The following is a 10,680-nucleotide window of genomic DNA, read 5'->3' as shown; positions in this document are numbered from 1 at the left end:
AGGCGCCGAGCCAAAATTTATATTTCTTGACCGGGGTGGTGCTTACAAGGGTGTTTGTCTGAAATAACTCAATAAGCTACAAATTTAATTCATGTGGTTTTCTTCATCTGTTTTGTTTTATGTTTTAAAGATTACAAAAAATGAAACCAGAAGTACCTACCTCGTATATGTGTGTGTCTATATGTTCACATAAAGGTATATGAATGTATGGCTTCCAGTAGTACTAGGTCCATAGTAGATGCTCACTAAATATGAGTTCCCTGTGACTCCTTTCAAAAATCTTGACTTGTTAAAAATAGTTAATGCTGGCTGGTTGTGATGGCTCATGCTGGTAATCCTAGCACTCTGGGCGGTTGAGGCAGAAGGACTGCTTGAACTCAGAAGTTGGAGACCAGCCTAAGCAAGAGCAAGACCCCGTCTCTCCTAAAAATAGAAAAAAATTAGTTGGGCATTGTGGTGGGCGCCTGTTGTCTTAACTACTTGGGAGGCTGAGGCAGGAAGATTGCTTGAACCCTGGAGTCTGAGGTTGCTGTGGACTAGGCTGACATCATGCCACTCTAGCCTGGGCAACCAAGTGAGACTCTGTCTCAAAAAAAAAAAGTTAATACTTATTAGTTGATTACTATGTGCCAGGCACTGTTGCCAGTGCATCTAATCTAATTGAACCCTCATAACCCCATTATGATCATTTTCATTTCACAGAAAATCCAACTGAGGCTCATTACCCATATCCACACAGGAAGTGGAAGAGTGACCTGGGTTTGAACTCAGGCAGTCTGGCTCCCAGCTCTGTACTGTCACTCACTGTAGTATACCTGCTGTGCTGTTTTTTGCAGAGCCCCTGCCTGTAGTTATAACCCCCCTGCCACCATTGAGTTTCTGCCACTGTATGCGCTATCCTCTAACACACATCACCTGAGTCTCAAAAACAGCCCTGGAAGGTGAGGGTACTTGTTAGCCTGCATTTTAGGGATGGGAAAACTGGAACTCAAAGAAGTGAAGGGACTTGCCCAAAGTTAAGTAAATGGCAGTTAAGGATGGGAGGGGGCTTGAACTAGGGGTGGGGAAGGTTCTGTCCCTTGGAATTCTAAAGAACAGAATGTTCTATAATCTTAAACAGATGCTCACCTGATAGGTCTGACCCAGTCTGAGGTCACGGGTTGCCCAACCAGTGGTCCGGAGCCTGGTTTGGCTTGAGAAGCGTCCAGATGAGGGCTGGGAGAAATCAGAGGCTTGGCAAGCACCAGACATGCTTGACCCCAGTCAGAGGGTCATGCGAAGCTTGTGACCCAGGGGCCTGGAGTGCCTTCAGGGACCAGAGACTCCTGTTTCTTGGTATGCTAGCCTGTTGCCCACAAGCCTGGGGATCAGGACCTAGAACAGAGCTAGCCACGTCTCAGCATTGGAACAAAGAGGTGCCCATGGGCTGGCTGTGTGTATTTCCCAGAAGGGGTAAGCACCGAGTTGTGTTTTTGTGGTCACACATTGATTTCCTAACCTGAGTCAGCACGGCCGCTCACTCGCTGGGAGGTACAGGACGTCCTCTCTGTTCCCAAGGGCCCTGGATTCCAGCCGGGCTGAAGTATTTCCAAAACAGGGCCTGGAATAGTAAGGGAACGGGAAGGGGTGGAGATCCTACACCCCCTGTTCTGTGGGTAGCAGCCCACCCTCCATTGTATTCGTAAGCCCAGCACAGGCAGAGTTCTTACCAGGCCAGGCACTGTGCTAAGCACTTTATATATATTCACTCAACTAACCTAGGGGTGCTACAGAGCAGAGGCTCTCATGAGCATGTTTGACACAGGAGAAAACTACTCAGAGAGGCAAAGTCACTTGTGAATGGTCACATGCCGATAGCACTGCAGGTCTGTGACTGTGAAATCCTGGAGTGTCAGCTCTGGAAGTTCACCACATCACTCAGCCCTCACAACCACCCCATCACGTAGGTATTGTCACTCCCAGTAAGGATATCAGAAAATTGAGGTTCAGGATGGTGGACATGAAATTGTTGCTATGTCACCAGGAAACTTTGAAATGACAACCAGTGATCATTTTTCAAGAGCACAGTCTAAAGCCCACAGCTGCTAAAATGTAGCCATGACCTCTCATTATCCCCATATTCATAAACCTGACCTGCAACATAATCAAAGCACACTTTTATTTTTGTCTCCCAGTGTCCCTCCTAAAATGAGTTCTCATCTGACATTTTCCTTGCTGATGGGTGGAACCCCCTTGACCCCCGTTACTCTTCTGCTCACTCAGAAAACAGATGATTCTATGGCCACTTTAGGTCACCAACCCAATTATCACTTTAGAAATTAGACTCTCCAGTCTAGCTATCAGTTTTTTTTTTTTAAGTTAACTTTTTTTTTTTTTAGCTGGGGCTGGGTTTGAACCTGCCACCTCCGGCATATAGGACTGGCACTCTAACTTTCTAAGTCACAGGCACTGCCCTTGTAGGTTTTTTTTTTTTGCCGGGGCTGGGTTTGAACCCACCACCTCTGGCATATGGGGCCAGCGCCCTACTCCTTTAAGCCACAGGTGCCACCCAAGCTATCAATTGAAACTCCCAATTTGATTTGTATTTAAACATTCTCCCCTCACCCAGCTTGGGTGCTTGGCAGAGGCAGCTCCTTCTTTGTACCTCCTCCCTTCCCCCACACATCAGTTTTGTTTAACATGAGAGAGCATTGCTCGCAAAGAATTCTCCAAAACAAGTCTGGGAATGGAATGTTCCAGAATGTTTTAGAACTTGATTCATTAGCCAGCAAGAAGTGTGGGTGCCTTTAGGAACCTCTTGAGCCCTTTATGAAGTTAGCACATCTTCACCCGAGATGCTTCAGTTGCTGGCTTCTAATGGTATACTGTTTGTCCTCCTGAGAATTATCACCTCAGGAATCGCTTCACCCAGGATGCTGTTTCCTTTAGTCATGGGGAGGCTCTCAGCCAACAACTGATGGTACAAATGTGCAAAAGGCCAGCTCCCTTGCTAGAATTTACTTGAGACCACATCCTTACTTGGTTCCCTCCCTTTCTTGTTTCCCTTCATCCCTTTTAGTGTCTCTCTTCATAAACCAAGTGTACCTAATCCCTGCCTCAGGCTCTGCTTCTGAGGAGATGAAGATGACCCTGGGCATAAGAAGGTGCTTTTGTGACCGGCCATCATTTCACTAGCCTAGATCTGGTACTCCATTACCAAGACTTCTGGATCCCAAATCACACTGACATAGGTTCAAATCCCACCACCATCACTTCACTGCTGTGGGACCTTGGCCAATGAATGGCAACTATACCTTAGTTTTCTCATCTGTAATGTGGAAAGAAAACAACTGTACACCTCACAGGGCTTTGCAAGGGCTCAACATACGCAAGCACCTGGCACAGTGCCTAGCACTGTCATTGGTGCTATTGTTATTCCTGCAGGCTGACCACACTTACTGAATGCCATCTAGATGAGGATGCTGTATCCTGGAGATTGCTGGGGTTCAATTGCAATAAAATAGCCACCTTACATGAAATACCTATTATACTACATGCTGTCTGGGTGTTAGCTCACTCCATCTTCACTACCTATCATGCTTGTTTCCATTTTATACATTGGAAAAAAAAAAGGTGAGGCTCAGAAAAGTCTAAGAAACCATCATTTGGATCCACTGTTTGAAAAAATGAGTTCATCTAGAATGAGTGTGATTAGAAAGATGGGCCCTAGTAATAAGAGCTCTTGTCTGCTGCTGGTGAAAACACAAAATAGTACAACTACTCTGGAAAATAGTTTGCAGTTTCTTTTTTTGACACACAGCCTCAAGCTGTCACCCTGGGTAGAGTGCCGTGCCATCACAGCTCACAGCAACCTCCAACTCCTGGGCTCAAGCGAGTCTCCTGCCTCTGCCTCCCAAGTAGCTGGGACTACAGGCGCCCGCCACAATGCCTGGCTATTTTTGGTTGCAGCCATCATTGTTGTTTCGCGGGCCCAGGCTGGATTTGAACCCGCCAGCTCAGGTGTATGTGGCTGGTGCCTTAGCCACTTGAGCCACAGGTGCCAAGCCAGTTTGCAGTTTCTTAAAAAGTTATATATACCCTCACATGACCCAGCAATTGCATTCCTAGGTATTCACTCAAGAGTAATGAAAGCATCTGTCCACTCAAAAGACATGGACATGAATGTTCATAGCAGTTTTATTCATAATAGTCAAAAACTGGGGTAAAATCATCCATCCACAGAGAATGGGGAAACTGTGGTATGTCTTTAATATGTATACATATCACAATCAATACTAATTAACAATATAGGCTTGGTGCTTGTGGCTCCAGTGGCTAAGGTGCCAGCCACATATACCCAAGGTGTCAGGTTCGAATCCAGCCCAGGCCCGCCAAACAACAATGACGGCTGCAACCAAAAAATAGCCGGGCATTGTGGCGGGCGCCTGTGGTCTCAGCTACTCGGGAGGCTGAGGCAGGAGAATCGCTTGAGCCCAGGAGTGGGAGGTTGCCATGAGCTGTGATGTCACAGCACTCTACCCAGGGGGACAGCTTGAGGCTCCTGTCTCAAAACAAAAACAAAAACAAAAACAATATAAAGGAACAAACTATTGATGCATGGGAAAACAAGGACAATTTCAAAATAATTATGCTGAAAGAAGTCATACAGAAAGAGTACAAATTCTATGATTCCATTTCTATAAAACTCTAGAAACTGTAGAGCTAACTATAGTGAAAGAAAGTAATCTATAGGGACCGTGGTTGCCTGGGAATGGGGGTGGGATGATTTATAAAGGGGTACTAGGAAACTTTGGGGGGCAATGGAGACACTCATCTCTTGGCTGTGGTGTTTCCATGGATATGTACATATTTCACAACTCAACGAATGACAGACATATCATTTTTGATATGTATATTTATTACACATCAATTATATCTCAACAATGCTGTTTTAATTTCTTTTTATTATACAGATGGGGTCTTGATATGTTGCCCAGACTGGTCTTGAACTGCTGGGCCTCAAGTGATCTTCCTGCCTCAGTTTCCCAAAGTGCTGAGAGTAAAGATATGCGCCACCATGTCTGGCCAATAATGCCATTAAAACAAACAAACAAACAAACAAACAAAACTAGAGAGTGGCACAATTAGAAATTGAGCCCATGTATGCCTGACCACGGAGGCAAGTTATTGGCAAGTTATTAAAAGACTGCCTTTCTTGGCTGGAGACTGTGGATTTTTGGAAACTGCCTCCTCTATGGCCTTGGCCCACACCAACCTCCTGCCTGCCTCTAGGCTTGGTCAGCAGATCTTTTCCCTGCTTAGAAGACTTTCCCTTGCATCCTTTTTCATATTGTCTTCCAATTATGCTGGCTGAGAGCCTGACACTGCTGGAATCAGACCGACCTGGTTTGGATCCCAGATCTGCCATTCACACTAGCTGTCTGACCTTGAGGGTGTTCCTACGCCTCTTTGGGCTTCGGATTCCTCATCTGAATAGTAATAGATCCTACCTTGGGGGTTACCTCAAGGATCAGGTGAGAGATAGTTGATATTAAACAATTAGCATAGGGCCTGGTGTGTAATAAAGCACTCAATAAATGTTAACTATTATCGATCTTCACCTGGGCAGTGGCTGTTGACTGTTTAAGTTTCTCAGCCTTTGAATCAAGTACCGCCACAGCTCTGTTTGTTGACATGGAAAGATGCCCAAAACATACTATTGAGGGGGGAAAAGCAGACGACAAGGCAATATGTGCCTCACAGGTCATTTTAAAGATTAAAGATAAAAGTGAACACATATTTCTTAGTAGGGTGCCTGGTACAGAAAACTGTCACTGAGAGCGGGGCACGATTATTGTTAGTGTCAGAGCATTTTTGTGGCCTATGCAATGCCACGTTCAAATATGATTACTAACTAGATAATGTTTGTGATTTGCACTTGAATCAAGCGGAGAAAATCTGTGCTCTCCTCTGCCTCCTCCTGACACACTTACCCATCATGAGCAGGACTTGAGTTGGACTTGGGACCCATTGGTCTGATGTGGTGCTGTTTTATATGGTCCGGAAGTGAAAGAAAAGCAAAGCATTGCCCTTTGGAATTGAAACTCCAAGCTTGGCTAAAAGGGCGTTCTTTGCCCTGAGATGCTATGACAAAATGTAGACGCCAGAGGGCACCCCAACCAACCTGCAAGAGAGAAAACCCGGGAGGGGGTGACGCCGGTGCGAGGGCTGCTGCGTTACATTGAACAATGGCTTCCATTTATTGAACCCCAACTGGGAGATTCTAAAACGTGTTAAGTCGCAAACCCTACCTCATTTTAACCTTGCAAACACCCTGTCAGTAACAGGCTGTCACTAAAGCTTGTATACACAGAGTGTGTTGCTCTTTAGAATTTTAAAAACATTTTTGTTTAAAAAATAATTTATTTTTTTATAATCCACAAATCTTGTAAAACGTGAGAATATGAAATACGTAGGTCCATCCATATCAAGATGTAAAACTTTTCTAATACCTTTTCTACTCATCCTTATGCCCACCCAGGGCAGCCACTATCCTGAATTTCATTTATTCACCATTTATTCATTTGGCTTGTTTCTGAGCTTCTGATAAATGGAATCTCATCTATGAAGTCTTTCAGGTTGCCAGGTTTAGCCCATAAAAATTCCAGATGCCAGGCGGTGCCCGTAGCCCAGTGGGTAGGGCACCAGCCACGTACACTGAGGCTGGCAGGTTCGAACCCGGCCCGGGGCCAGCTAAACAACAATGACAACTGCAACAACAACAAAAAATAGCCAGGCGTCCTGGTGGGCTCCTGTAGTCCCAGCTACTTGGGAGGCTGAGGCAAGAGAAACCCTTAAGCCCGTAAATTTGAGGTTGCTGTGAGCTGTGACGCCACAGCGCTCTGCCGAGGGCAACACCTTGAGATTCTGTCTCAAAAAAAAAAAAAAAAAAAATCCCAGATGCCACTGAAATGTGAATTTTGGAGGGGACATATTCATGGTTTACCTGAAATTCAAATTTAACCAGACATCCTGTGTTTTATCTGGCAGCTCCTATGCGCCTGGCTGCTTTTGGCTTAATTGTGAGACTTACCCACGTTGGTGTGGTTATCAGTAGCGTACTCTCTTTTGCTGCTGGGTAGTATTCCATGGTACAAATGTATTATCATATCTGTAGCCCCCCTGTTGGTGGACAAGGGCAGGTTACCCTCCATAAGGCGTTGTACTGTTGAGTGGGTGCACTGTGGTGTCAGAGGTGTGGGAGATGTGAGTCTTAGTTTCACCTGCTACTACTTGTGAGACCTTAGCTAAGTTACTTAATCCCTGAGCCTTAGCTAGTTCAATTTTAATACACATAAAGGGCTAATAGTAGTCCCCCAAGGGCTACCGTAAGGTTTAAAGGAGATATTATGTATAAACCACATAGAATAGTGCCCAGCACAGTGTGTGTTCTCAGTCAATGCTGTTAGCATCGTACTTGTTAGACCTACTAGAAAATTGGAGTTCAGAGGTTTGAAGAGACTTGCTTCCCCAGGTGTGGAAACTAGTTCTCATTCAGGCATAGCAGCTCTCACCAGTAGTGAGAGGCAGGAGGGTTGATTGCACTCAGAAGTTTGAGACCAGCCTGGGTAACATAGTGAGAACCTGTCTCTTAAAAAAAAAAAAGAAAGAAAGAAAAGAAAAGAAAATATTAACTGGGTGTCAAGTCACATGCCTAGTAAATAACAGAATCTGTAGTCATAGATATTGGCTAAATTCGACTCATTTATTTATTCAGCCATTTTTTGTGCATCTACTATGTGCCAGGCGTTCTTTTAGGTCCTGATGTTACACAATGGGCAAAGTAGCCAATGTCCTTCCAGTATGAAATGTACATTCTGGGAGAACTAAAATTCCTCTTGGCTTGCTTTACCTGTGCTTCTCAGTTAAAGCACAGAGCCCTACATAAAATGCTGTTCCAGAACTGGCAGTGACTAGCCAGGTAGCAGCAACATTTACAGAAAGGCTGTGAGGTGGGTATTCGCAGCCCCATTTTAGAGATGAGAAAACTGATGCTCTGGGAGGGTAAGGAACTGGCTCAAGGAGATGCAGCTAGTATGTGACAGAGCAGGAATTCAAAGTCATGTTCACCTGCCTCCAAATCCAAGATTTCTCAGTCCTGCTTGTTTTTCAGTCCTGATGGGTAAGGGGGCTGTAGCTTGGGGATTAAGTTCTGCTTCTGGAGTCCAATATCTGGGGTTCGAGGTTTTTGGCAATTTGTGAGCCCTAGGTTTTTGTTTTTGTTTTTTCCTTTTTTTCCAGAGACAGCTTCAGGCTCTGTATCCTAGGCTGGAATACAGTGGTGTGATCAGAGCTCACTGCAGCCTTGAATTCCTGGACTCAAGCAATCCTCCTGCCTCAGCCTCTCTAGTGCCTGGAACTACAGATGTGTGCCACTACACCCAGCTAATTTTTTTCTTTTTCTTTCTTTCTTTCTTTCTTTCTTTCTTTCTTTTTTTTTAAGAGACAAGGTCTTGCTATGTTGCTCAGGCTGGTCTTAAACTCCTGGGGTTAAGGAATCCTCCCAAATCACTCTCCCAAGTAGCCAGGACTACAGGCATGTGCCAGCATGCCCAGTTAATATTTTCCAAAATTTTTAAAGACAGGGTCTCACTATGTTGCTCAGGCTTTTCTCAAACTCCTGGGCGCTAGCAATCCTCCTGTCTCAGCCTCCTGAGTAGCTGGGACTACAGGTAAGAGCCGCTACGCCTGAATGAGAATGAGTTTCCACACTTTGGGAGAGAGGCTCACAGGACTGCCTTGGGATCGACAGAAGCTCTCACAGATACAGGTGGAAAACAGCAGACACTCAAGGAGCAGGACTGTGGGTCTAGAGCAGAGAGGGGCTTCTGAATGTGTAAGTTGCCAAGCCCTTAAATCTAGTTCTCACTGAGAGAAATAAGTGTATGGACAAGGAAAGATGCCTAGAACATCCTGTTGACTATATAAAAAACCAGACCCTGTAGCCGCAAACAGTGCAGTGTGTCCATATAAAGCCACGTCTGAGAAGGGTACGCTGAACAACCAGGTGAGAGGCACTGCTTCTGCTAGCTGCTGTCCTAAGCACACCATAAGCAGTTAACTCATTTTGTGCTCCTTACGGTTCTGAGGATGGCAAGTGCTGCATTATACAGCTTTCCCCAGGTGGGGAAACTGAGGGGGGGGGGGCGCTAGCTTGCAAGCTGGCATGTGGGCCCAGGCACTATGGCCTTAGAGGCTGTGCTCTTGGCCGCTTAGCTCTGCTCTCTGCTAAGGGTGATTTTTCTCCGGGTAGTAAAATTTTGGCATTTGGGACTTTCTTCTTTGTACTTCTCTGTATTGTTGGAGCTTTTGTGATAAGTAAGTTCCATTTTTTAAAATAAAATCAATAGTAGGGTTCTAAAAGGTGTTTTTTTTTTTGGTTTTTGTTTTAAAGAGACAAGGCCTTGCTCTATTTCCCAGGTTGGAGTACAGTGATAACCATCATAGCTTGCTGCAGCCTCCAACTTGAGGCTCAAGTGATCCTCCTGCCTCAGCCTCCTGCGTCACTGGGAATACACCCAGCTTAAACAGCACTTTTGATGTCTTTAAGAATTAGCTGGAAATACTTGCAGGCTAGAATCCTAAGAGGGAATGATCAGGACACTTGTAGTCTTGTTGGTAATGGTGAGACCACCATCCTTGAGGTTAGAAACCCAAGGTCCAGCCCTGACTTTCCCCTGTCCTAGGACCCTCTGTGAGCCTGGGCCAGTCACTGGAGTCCCAGTCGCTACCATCCTCCCAGCAAGGCCTGCGGCACAGAGTAGCCTATGGTAAATACCCATTGGACACAGGAAGAATGAATGAATCACTGTCCCCTCTGGATCACCCACCACCACCAAAATCTGTCCCCTGCCTTCAGTTGGGGCCCTGAGAACAGATGTATGAACTAAGTCCTCTAGAGTACTATTCATTTAAGTTTTTTAGAGAGGCAATCAGATAGAGACACCAGGTCCAACCAGATGGATGACTAAGGTGGCCCATGGGCTGGGGGAACGGCCTTTCAAGAGCCCCTGAGATCACTGGCCAGGGAGAGAGGCTCGGCCTTGCCACCACAGAGGCTGCTGGGAGTTGCCCGTGACCCTACTCATGACCTGCTCCTATCACCCAAGCATGGAAAGGCTGGGCCCATGGGCCATAAATTCCTATCATTAGTCCGTATCTCTATAGCTCAGGCTGTTTGCCAGAAGCCCTATAATTATTTTTATCACTTACAAGTCCTATAATTGTTTTTATCACTTTTTTCTCACAGCAGCCTTGCAAGCAGGGTTGGTTTTGTTCCTTCAGTTTGGAGTTAGGGGAACCCAGTCCTTGGAGATTTTCATGGAATTTCCTGGCTTTGCCCAAACCTCCAGGGAGGGTCAGAGATTGAGCTCACAGCCCGCTCTGAGTTCTGGCTTGAGATATGGGAGGTGGAGAATAGCCATGTGGGAACCAGGGAAAGACCTGAGGCTTGGCTACTTCCTGGCTGTGTGACCCTGGGCAAGTCCTTCAACCTCTCTGTGCCTTGCTTTCTTCATCTGGCAAATGAGGAAGGGATAACAGTATTCATCTCAGGATTGAATACATAGAGATGCTCAGTAACTGAGATTCTGTTTAATCTTGAGTGGGAACCTGGATTCTTTTTTTTTTTTTTTTTTTTTT

General features: G+C 45.6%; 1 protein-coding gene across 3 annotated transcripts in view; it reads right to left on the bottom strand.

Annotated features, from left to right (window-relative positions):
* The window catches only part of TTPAL (alpha tocopherol transfer protein like), a 35,309-nt gene that overhangs the window by 16,143 nt on the left and 8,486 nt on the right, over positions 1-10,680 (bottom strand). The window contains exon 1 of one of the 3 annotated variants that reach the window (XM_023512038.1): positions 1,129-1,429. The exons of 1 other annotated variant lie outside the window; for it this stretch is intronic. The gene's annotated coding sequence lies outside the window, so the exon portion shown is untranslated. Of the gene's footprint in view, positions 1-160; positions 276-1,128; positions 1,430-10,680 lie in introns of those variants that run through there. One more of the 3 variants, XM_023512039.1, reaches the window with a different exon arrangement.

This window comes from Otolemur garnettii, unplaced genomic scaffold (assembly GCF_000181295.1).
Source record: "Otolemur garnettii isolate 467f Iridium unplaced genomic scaffold, OtoGar3 scaffold00023, whole genome shotgun sequence".
Taxonomy (NCBI): domain Eukaryota; kingdom Metazoa; phylum Chordata; class Mammalia; order Primates; family Galagidae; genus Otolemur; species Otolemur garnettii.
Note: the sequence above shows the minus strand (reverse complement) of the source record. Positions and strands in the feature narration are given on the sequence as shown.